At 45.0% G+C, this 11,897-nt stretch overlaps 1 non-coding gene across 1 annotated transcript; it reads right to left on the reverse strand.

The window, feature by feature from the left end:
* Positions 1 to 200: 200 nt before the first annotated feature.
* On the reverse strand, positions 201 to 282 carry trnas-gcu (transfer RNA serine (anticodon GCU)). Its single transcript has one exon. It is a non-coding gene; the product is annotated as a tRNA-Ser (tRNA).
* Between the last annotated feature and the right edge of the window lie 11,615 nt (positions 283 to 11,897).

The following is an 11,897-nucleotide window of genomic DNA, read 5'->3' on the forward strand; positions in this document are numbered from 1 at the left end:
AAATGAAGAGCACCTGGTACTGAGCCGTGTGGGGCACCACTGGAAACTGCCTTCCAGGCACCAATACACAGGACTACAATTACCCATTGTTTTCTGCCACTGAGGCAATTTTCCATCAAGCTTGCTATATTTCTCTGGATCCCATGGTGTTCACTTTCCAAAGCAGTCCACCATTTGGGACCTTGTCAAAAGCAGATAGATGACAAGAATGGGAGTCGAACCCACGCGTGCAGAGCACAACGGGTTAGCAATCCATCGCCTTAACCACTCGGCCACCTCGTCGTACGACTGCAGCAGTACCGAGACGGAAAAAAAAATGTATCACCGCATACAGAATGATCGCTACTGATTGAATTCATCACTCACAGACATAATCAGAGACTGATAGACACAGAATGTTTCCCATATTCACATACTGTGCAAATATTGTCAGAGCCAGAATGAATCACATACTCAGACACAACCACTGGAGAATGACAGATGAGGAATGAATCTCATACTCACATCCAATCCCAGAAACTGACAGGTGCACACTGGATTTCGGTCACATACCGGAGGAGAAAGTGGCAGAAACAGAATGATTCCCACCCCGACACATATAGCCAGAGACTATTAGATAATCTGCATTTGCATTAATCCGCCAAACACACAGACAGTAACAGAACTAATCCAACACACGCACACAGTGCCATAGGGTGACAGGGACAGAATTCACCCAACACACATACACAGTCCCAGAGACTGACAGTTACAAAATTATTCCACCAGAGAGTAACAGACGCTGAATTAATCCAACACATACACACAAACAGTCCCAGAGACGGGCAGTTACAAAATTATTCCACCAGACAGTGACAGACGCTGAATTAATCCAACACACACACACAGTCCCAAAGACGGGCAGTTACAGAATTATTCCACAGAGAGTGACAGACACTGAATTAAACCAACACAAATACACTATGCCAGAGAGTGACTGACACAAAATTAATTTGACATAATATAATAGAGACTGTTTGATAATGTCCGAATCTCACTCTAATTAGTTGTCCAATCAGGTCCATTTTTAGTGTCGTCAGCAAACTTCTTGATCATGCCCTCACATTTACATCCAAATCATGAATATAGACCACAAAAATCAGGGCACCAACTACTGAGCCGTGCTGGACACCACTGGAAACATCCTTCCAGTCGCAAATACACGGGATTACAATTACCCTTTGCTTTCTGCCACTGATTCAATTTTCCATCCAGCGTGCTACATTTTCTTGGCTCTCAAGGGATTTTAACCAATCCTACATTTTGGACCTTGTCAAAAACAGACGAACAACAGAATGGAATTTGAAATAAAAACAAGAAATGCTGGAAACACTCAGCAAGTCTGGCAGCATCTGTGGAGAGAGAAGCAGAGTTAACGTTTCAGGTCAGTGACCCTTCTTCAGAACTGGCAAGTATTAGAAATGTAAAAGGTTATAAGCAGTTAAAGTGGGGATGGGGCAAGAGATAACAAAGGAGAAGGTGTAGATAGGACATGGTCACAGAATAGCTGACCATAAGGTCATGGAGCAAAGATAGGTTAATGGTGTTTTGAAAGGCAAAGGATTAGTACAGAAAGGGTGTTAAAGGACTTAAAATTGAACAGCCACAAGTGCAAACATGAAAAAAAAACAGTGGGAAAGCAAACTGAACAAACTGAGATGAAATGAAATAAAACAGACACACAAAAATTATGGAAAAAAAGGAAAAGGAAAAAGTAACTGAAATTAAAAATAAAATGGGGGGCCCGTCATGCTCTGAAATTATTGAACTCAATGTTCAGTCCGGCAGGCTGTAGTGTGCCTAATCGGTAAATGAGATGCAGTTCCTCGAGCTTGCGTTGATGTTCTCTGGAACACTGCAGCAATCCCAGGACAGAGATGTGAGCATGAGAGCAGGTGTGAGTGTTGAAATGGCAAGCAACAGGAAGCTCAGGGTCCTGCTTGTGGACTGAGCTGAGGTGTTCCACAAAGTGGTCACCCAGTCTGCATTTGGTCTCCCCAGTGTCGAGGAGACCACATTGTGAGTAGCGAATACAGAATACTACACTGAAAGAAGCACAAGTAAATCGCTGCTTCACCTGAAAGGAGTGTTTGTGGCCTGGTATAGTGAGCAGAGAGGAGGTAAATGGGCAGGAATTACACCTCCTGTGATTGCAGGGGAAGGTGCCGTGGGAAGGGGATGAGGTGGTGGGGGTAATGGAGGAGTGGACCAGGGTGTTACGGAGGGAATCATCCCTTCGGAATGCTGACAGGGGAAGGGAGGGGAAGATGCGTTTGGTAGTGGCGTCACGCTGGAGGTGGCAGAAATGGTCGAGGATGATCCTTTGGATATGGAGGCTGATGGGGTGGAAAGTGAGGACAAGGGGAACCCTGTCACGGTTCTGGGAGGCAGGGTAGAGGTGCGGGAAATGGGCAGGACATGGTTGAGGGCCCTGTCAACCACAGTGGGGGGGGGGTCCTCTGTTGTGTAAAAAGGAAGACATATCAGAAGCACTGTCATGAAAAGATAGCAATATCAGAGCAGATGCATCAGAGACAGAGAAACTGGGAGAATGGAATGGAGTCCTGAAAGGAGACAGGATGTGAAGAAGTGTAGTCGAGGTAGCTGTGGGAGTCAGTGGGGTGAAATGAATATTAGTAGACAGCCTATCCCCAAAGATGGAGACAGAGAAGTCGAGCAACGTAGGGATAGTGTCGGAGATGGACCATGTAAAGGTGAGAGAAGGGTGGAAATTAGAAGCAAAGTTGATAAAGTTTTCCAGTTCGGGACAGGAGCAGGAAATGGCACCGATACAGTCATAAATACACCGGAAAAAAAGTTGGGGGAAGGGACCTGAGTAGAACTGGAACAAGGAATGTTCAACATATCCCACAAAAAGGCAGGCATAACTTGGATACATGCGGGTACCCATCGCAACACACTTTACTTGAAGGAAGTGAGTGGAGTTGATGGAGAAGTTGTTCAACAAGTTCAGCCAGGCGGAGGAGTGATGTGGTGGATGGAGACTGGTTGGGCCTCTGTTCAAGGATGAATCAGCAAGCCTTCAGGCCGTCCTGGTGGGGGAATGGAGGTATAGAGAGATTGGATGTCCATAGTGAAGAGGAGGCGGTTGGGGTCAGGAAACTGGAAATTGTCAAAATGACACAGGGCGTCAGAAGAGTCATGGATGTCGGTGGGAAGAGACTGGACCAGCGGAGAAAAGATAGAGTCAAGATAGGTAGAAATAAGTTCAGTGGGGCAGGAGCAGTCTGACACAATACGTCTGACGGGACAGTCGTGCTTGTGGATTTTGGGAAGGAGTTAGTAGCGGGCTGTCCGGAGTTGCAGGACTATGAGGTTGGAAGCTGTGGATGGAAGATCTTCAGAGGAGACGAAGTCACTGACAGTCCTGTGGACAGTAGCTTGATGCTTGGTGTTGGGGTCATGGTCCAGAGGAAGGTCGGAAGAAGTGTCTGAAAGTTGGCGCTGAGCCTCTGCAAGGTAGAGATCGGTACACCATACAACAACAGCGCCACCCTTGTCTGCAGGTTTGATGACAATGTCGGGGTTAGACCTGAGGGAACGGAGTGCCTCAAGTTCAGAGGACAGGTTAGAGTGAGTGAGGGGGGCAGAGAAATTGAGATGACCAATGTCTTGCTGACAGTTTTCAATGAAAAGATCAATAGTGGGTAAGAGACCAGGGGGAGGGTTCCAAGTAGAGGGAGGATGCTGGAGGCGGATGAATGGGTCTTTCAACACACCATTAACATATCTTTGCTCCATGACCTTATCGTCAGCTATTCTGTGACCTTGTTCTATCTACAACTTCTCCTTTATTATCTCTTGTCCCACCCCCACTTTACTTGCTTATAACCTTCTGCATTTCTAATACTTGCCAGTTCTGAAGATAGGCCATTGACTTGAAACGTTAACTCTGCTTCTCTCTCCACAGATGCTGCCAGACCTGCTGAGTATTTCCAGCATTTCTTGTTTTTATTTCAGATTTCCAGCACCTGCAGTATTTTGCTTTTAATTCAGTGTCTCTCCCTGTGAGATAATATAATAATAAATCCACTTGGTGACTCTCCCTGTGGAGATTCTATACTAACAGCCACACCGAGTGAATTTTCTTGTGGAAATACTGCAACAACCGACCCACTCAGTGACTATACCTGTGGAGATTCTATAGTAACAGATCCACTCACTGAGACTCCCCGTCGAGAAAATCGAATAACAGGCTCATTCAGTGACTCTCCCTGTGCAGGCACTCTAGCAACAGACAAACACAGTCACTGTCCATGTGGAGATACTATAATAACAGATCCACTCAGAGACTCTCCCTGTGGAGATACTAAAATAATAGACCCACTCAGTGACACTCCCTTTGGACATACTATAACAACACACTCAGTCACTCTCCCTATGGAGATTCAAAAATAACAGCAACAGTCAGTGACTCTCCCATTGGAGATACTATATCAACAGACACACTAAGTCACTTTCCCAGTGTAGATACTATAGTAAGCAGACGCACTCAGTGACTCTCCCTGTGGAGATACGATAGTAAAAAACCATCAGTGACTCTCCCTCTGGAGATACTATAACAACAGACCTACTCAGTGACTATCCTTGTGTAGATACTATAATAACAGACCCAATCAGTGCCTCGCCCTCTGGAGATTCTATAATAACAGACCCACACAGTGATTCTCCCTGTGGATATACTATAATAACAGACCAACACAGTGACTCGCTCTGTGAAGATACTGAAACATCAGACCCATTCAATGACTCTCCCTGCGTAGATACTATAATAATAGACCCACTCAATCACCCTCCTTGTGGAGATACTAAAATAACAGACTCACTCAGTGAATTTCCCGGTGGAGAAACTATCATAACAGATCCAGTCAGTGACTTTCCCTGTGGAGATACTGCAATAACATACTCACTCAGTCACTCATCTTGTGGAGATAATATAATAAGAGACCATCTGTGACTCCCCCTGTGGAGATAGTATAGTAAGAGAGCGACTCAGTCACACTCCCTGTGGAGATACTGAAATAACAGACCCAATCAGTTAATCTCCCTGTGGAGATACTATAACAGATCCATTCATCACACTCCCTATGGAGATTCGAAAATAACAGTTTCACTCATGACTCTCCCTGTTGAGATTCTATAATAACAGAAGAACTCAGCGACTTTCCCTGTGGGGATACTATAATAACAGACCCACTCAGTCGCTTTCCCTGTGGTGATACTGCAGTAACAGACATACTCAGTCACTTTCCCAGTGCGGATACTATAGAAAAGCAGACGCACTAAGTGACTCTCCCTGTGGAGATTCTGTTGCAACAGACCCACTCAGTGACGCTCCTGTGGAGATACTGTAATAACAAACCCACTCAGTTACTCTCCCTGGGGAAATACTATAATAACACACCTCCTAATTCAGTCTCCCTGTGGAGATACTAAAATAATAGACCATGTGTAACTCTCACTGTGGAGAAAATATAACAACAGACCCATTCTGTGGCTCACCCTGTTGCAAATATATAAGAACAGACCCACTCCGTCACTCTCACTGTGGAGCTACTATGATAACAGAACCACTCAGAGTCTCTCCCAGTGGAGGTATTAGAATAGCAAACCCACTCTGTGACTCTCACTGTGGAGATGCTCTAATAATCGATCCGCTCATTAACTCTCCTGTGGATATAATAGAATAACAGGCCCAGTCATTGACTCTCCCTGTGGAGAAACTATAGTAACTGACCAACTTATTCACTCGCCCTGTGGAGATACTATAAACAGGCACACTCATTCTCTCGCCCTGTGTAGATACTATCGTAACAGACCCATTCATTCCTTCTCCCTGTGGAGGTACTATAATTACAGAACCGCTCATTCACTCGCCCTGGGTAGATACGAGAATAACAGAACCACTCATTCACTCGCCCTGGGTAGATACGAGAATAACAGAACCACTCATTCTCTCGCCCTGTGAAGATACTATAATAACAGACAGACTCATGCTCCCTCCCTGCGGATATATTATAATAATAGGTTCGCGCAGTCCCTCTCCGTGGGGGAATACTATAATATGAAACCCACTCAGTGACTCTCCCTGTGGAGATACTATAAAAACAGATCCATTCAGTGACACGAGCTGGGAAGATACTGTAATAACAGACCGCTCAGTCATACTCTCTGTGGAGATAATACAATAACAGATCCACTCAGTCACTCTCTCGGTGGTGATACTATAATAACAGACCCACTCAGTGACTCTCCCTTTGGAGATACTATAATAACAGACCCACTCAGTCATACTCTCTGTGGAGATAATATAATAACAGATCCATTCAGTCACTCTCTCTGTGGTGATACTATAATAACAGACCCACTCAGTGACTCTCCCTGTGGAGATACTATAATAACAGACCCAGTCAGTAACTCTCCCTGTGGAGATACTATAATAATACACCCACTCAGTGACTCTACTTTTGGAGATACTATAATAACAGACCCACTCAGTCATCCTCTCTGTGGAGATAATATAATAACAGATCCACTCAGTCATACTCTCTGTGGAGATAATATAATAACAGATCCATTCAGTCACTTTCTCTGTGGTGATACTATAATAATAGACCCACTCAGTGGCTCTCCCTGTGGAGATTGAATAAACACAGACCCACTTAGTGATTCAACCTGTGGAGTTGCAATAGCAACAGACCAACTTAGTAAGTCCCACTATGGAGATACTGCAATAACCGACTCGCCCAGTGTCTCTCCCAGTGGAGATACTCGAATAACAATCCCACTTAACCACTCACCCATTGGGGATAATACAATAACAATCCCACTCAGTGATTCTCCGTATGGAGATGCTACAATAACAGACCCACTCTATCATACTTCTTGTGGAGATATTCTGATAACAAACCCACTCAGTGACTCGCCCTGTGGAGATAATTTAATAACAAATTCACTCAGTCACACTCCCTGTGGAGATACCATAATAACAGACCCACTGAGTCATTTTCCTTGTGGAGATACTGTGATACCAAACCCACTCAGTGGCTCGCCCTGTGGAGATACTTTAATAACAGATCCACTCAGTCACTCTCCCTGTGAAGATACTATAATAACAGACCCACTCAGTGACTCGCCCTGTGGAGATACTTTAATAACAGATCCACTCAGTCACTCATCCTGTGGAGATACTATAATATCAGACCCACTGCAGTCACTCTCCCTGTAGTCATGCTATAATAAAGGATCCACTCAGTCACTCTCCCTCTGGAAGTACTATAATGAGGGACCCTCTCAGCAACTCTCTTTTTTGGTGGTACTATAATAACAGACCCACTCAGTGTCTCAGCCTTTGGTTTTCTGTGCCCTGTGCCGTGCCTGGCCTATAACTCGCACCTCTACCCTCGCCCCTTCCCCTCCTGTCCCGAACAGCGACTGTGTTCCCCTTGTCCTCACTGGCCGCACCCCCCCCACCCCCGCCCACCCAGCAGCCTCCACATCTAAAGGGTCATCCTCTGGCGCTTCTGCAACCTTCAGCGTGATGCCACCACCAAAGGCATCTTCCCCTCCCCTGTCAGCAATCCAAAGGGATCTTTACCTCCGTGAAACCCTTGTTCTCTCCTCCATTATTCCCACCACTTTATCCCCTTCCCCCTACACCTTCCAATGCAATCGCAGGAGGTGTAAGACCTGATCATTCACCTCCTCCCTCCTCACAGTTCAAGGCACCAAACACTCTTTTCAGGTGAAGCAGCAATTTACTTGTACTTTTTTTCAATTTGGTATACCGTATTCACTGCTCACAATGTGGTCTCCTCTACATTGGCGAGACCAAAGTTAGATTGGGTGACCGTTTTTAGGAACACCTCCGCTCAGTCTGAAAGCATGACCCTGAGCTTTCGATTGCTGGCCATTTCAACACACCTCCCTGCTCTCGTGCCCACATAGCTGCCCTGAGATTGCTGCAGTGTTCCAGTGAACATCAACGCAAGCTCGAGGAGCAGCATCTCATTTAGGCACCCGACTGCCTGCTGGACTGAACACGAGTTCAATATTTGCAGAGCATGACGGACCCTCTTTTTACTTTTAGCTTTTTTTTGTTTTTTGTTTGTTTATTTTATTTCATTTTGTTTCATCATTCTTTTTTATACCATGTGCCAACCCATTACTTTTCTTTGTCGTGTTTGCGCTTTGGACCAGTTTTTTTTGTGTCAATTAACACCCTCTCTGCATTAACGTTTTGGCTTTCAGCACACAATTTACATTCCGTTTGCCTTTGCTCCATGACCTTCAGTTATTCTCAGTAATCGTGTCCTATCAACACCCTCTGTTTGATTATCTCTTGCTCCACCCCCACTTTATTAGTTTAAAAGAATGCAAATGTGTTAGATGAACAAAGGGATGTGGAAGAACAAATTTGCAAATCACTAAAAGATGTGATGTAGATTAACAAGGCCATATCATATGCAAACTACTCACTAGAGTTTACTTCGAAAGGAATGGCATTGAAAATTGGAGGAGTTAATCTTACTCTGTATCACACCTTGGTTAGACCACACTTGAAGCATTGTGCACATGTCTGATCTCTATTAACATTTTTAGACCACACTTGCTGCTCTGTGCGCATCTGGCTCTCCGGTTCCCTTGTTTGCACCACATTTGGAGCACTGTACACAGTTCTAGACTCGATATTACTCGGTTATACCACACTTGGAGCACTGTGTACAGTTCCATTCTCCATATCTCTTGGTTAGATCACGCTTGGAGTATTATGCACAGTTCCAGTCTCCATAACATTTTGTCTCGACCTCTATTGGAGCACTGTGCAAAGTTCCGGTCTCCATGTCCCTTGGTTAGACCTCACTTGGAGCACTGTGCACAGTTGTAGTATCCATGTCCTCTGGATAGAGCTCACTTGGTGCTCTGTGAAGTGTTATGATCTTATTATTGTAGAAAATGAAATCAACAAACTGGAATAAAAGCAAAATACTGCGGATGCTGGAAATCTGAAATAAAAACAAGAAATGCTGGAACCACTCAGCAGGTCTTGCAGCATCTGTGAAAAGAGAAGCAGGGTTAACGTTTCGGGTCAGTGACCCTTCTTCGGAACTGACAAATATTAGAAAAGTCACAGGTTATAAGCAAGTGAGGTAGGGGTGGGGCAAGAGATAACAAAGGAGGTCGAGATTGGACCAGGACACATAGCTGACCAAAAGGTGACGGGGCAAAGGCAAACAATATGTTAATGGTGTGTTGAAAGACAAAGCTTCTGATATGAACTCCTTTTTCCTCAACCAAGGATTTCCCCCCACTATGGTTGACAGGGCCCTCAACCGTGTCCGGCCCATTCCCCACACCTCTACCCTCACCCCTTCCCCTCCCTCTCAGAACCGTGACAGGGTTCCCCTTGTCCTCACTTTTCACCCCATCAGCCTCCATATCCAAAGGATCATCCTCCGCCATTTCCGCCACCTCCAGCGTGATAACACTACCAGTCGCATCTTCCCCTCGCTTCCCCTGTCAGCATTCCAAAGGGATCGTTCCCTCCGCGACACCATGGTCCACTCCTCCATTACCCCCACCTCCTCGTCCCCGTCCCATGGCACCTTCCCCTGCAATCGCAGGAGGTGTAATACCTGCCCATTTACCTCCTCTCTCCTCACTTTCCCAGGCCCCAAACACTCCTGTCAGGTGAAGCAGCAATTTACTTGTACTTCTTTCAATGTAGTATACCGTATTCGCTGCTCACAGTGTGGTCTCCTTTACATTGGGGAGACCAAGCGCAGACTGGGTGACCGCTTTGCGGAACATCTCCGCTCAGTCCGCAAGCAGGACCCTGAGCTTCCTGTTGCTTGCCATTTCAACACTTCCCCCTGCTCTCATGCTCACACCTCTGTCCTGGGATTGCTGCAGTGTTCCAGTGAACATCAACGCAAGCTCGAGGAACAGCATCTCATTTACTGATCAGGCACACTGCAGCCTGCCGGACTGAACATTGAGTTCAATCATTTCAGAGCATGACAGCCCGCTATTTTACTTTCATTTTAAGTCATTTTCTCTTGCTTTTTTTTTACATTCTTTTTAACATTTTTTACAATTTTTTTTTTTGCATTTATTTCATTTCATCTTAGTTTGTTCAGTTTGCTTCCCCACTGTTTTTTTCAGGTTTGCTCTTGCTGCTGTTCTATATATTCAGTATATGTGGTGCAGTGGTTAGCACTGCAGTCTCACAGCTCCAGCGACCCGGGTTCAATTCTGCGTACTGCCTGTGTGGAGTTTGCAAGTTCTCCCTGTGCTTGCGTGGGTTTTCTCCGGGTGCTCCGCTTTCCTCCCACATTCCAAAGACTTGCAGTTTGATAGGTAAATTGGCCATTATAAATTGCCCCTAGTATAGGTAAGTGGTCGGGAAATATAGGGACAGGTGGGGATGTGGTAGGAATATGGGATAAGTGTAGGATTAGTATCAATGGGTGGTTGATGGTCGGCACAGACTCGGTGGGCCAAAGGGCCTGTTTCAGTGCTGTATCTCTAAAGTAAAGTATTAACACCTAATCTGTACTAATGCTTTGTCTTTCAACACACCATTAACGTATTGTTTGCCTTTGCTCCGTGACCTTTTGGGCAGCTACGTCGTCCAATCTAGACTTCCTTTGTTATCTCTTGCCACACCCCCACCTCACTTGCTTATAACCTGTGACTTTTCTAATATTTGTCAGTTCCGAAGAAGGGTAACTGACCCGAAACGTTAACTCTGCTTCTCTTTTCACAGATGCTTCAAGACCTGCTGTATGGTTCCAGCATTTCTTGTTTTTATTTCAACAAACTGGAGTTGGTGCAAAAATGTTACACGGATACCAGTACTGTAAGGTTTTTTGTTTACATGAGAGGATGAACAGGCTGCAGTTCCACTTGAAAAGAGAAACTACAGGGTGAACTAGTAGAAGATTTTAAAATTCAATGAAGTTTTGATAGATTTGGAAAAAAGAGCACGTTTCCACTTGTGGGGAAGAGTAAATCGAGGGGACATCAATATAAGGTATCCAATGAGGGAATTCAGGAGAAACTTCCTTACTCAGAGAGTAAGGAGAATGGTTACCATAGGGAGTGGTTTGAGGTGAATGGTATATATGCATTTAATGAGAAGCTAGAAAACACATGATGGAGAAGGCAATAAAATTTATGATGGTAGAATTAGATGAGGAAGCATGGGAGGTCACTCGAGTGAAACGTAAAGGCTATCATGAACTGATTGGGCCTAATTGCCTGTTTCTGTTCTGTATATTCTCTGTAATTCGGTGTAACCAGCAGCCAAGTGCTCCCATGTGCACACAATTTTCCACTTTGGCTTCAATTCACAGAGTTTTTATTCCTCTTTACTTTGAAACATACTCGAAACAAGTCTGCAGTAGAAGGCAATTGCAGGCTGTTATCCAATCTCACAGGAAAGATGAATGACAGAGACGTCAAACTGATACCGGAGATGGGCCTGCTGCATAGCTCAACATTGCACCATCACCCATCAGTCACACTCAGTCGGTGGATGCTATGAATTGTATTGTTGTGGTGATCATCAGATTTACCTCAAACCACTCGATCTGCATTTCTCTCTCTCAGCAGATCTATTGTTTGTGGATAATTGCAGTGTCATTGTCCACTGTGCTTCAGATTTGAAAGCCACTCTCGATCCCTTCACTTCAACATGGACGGGACTTGATTATCCTGTAATGCCGCCAAACTAAAACTGGTGATCCAAATATTCCATATCCCGTATATGTTGAAGGAGAGACTCTAGAGTACGTTGAAAACTTCCCAGAACTGGACAGTTACCTCTCTCAAAA

Source organism: Heterodontus francisci, chromosome 45, assembly GCF_036365525.1.
Source record: "Heterodontus francisci isolate sHetFra1 chromosome 45, sHetFra1.hap1, whole genome shotgun sequence".
In the NCBI taxonomy this organism is placed as follows: Eukaryota; Metazoa; Chordata; class Chondrichthyes; order Heterodontiformes; family Heterodontidae; genus Heterodontus; species Heterodontus francisci.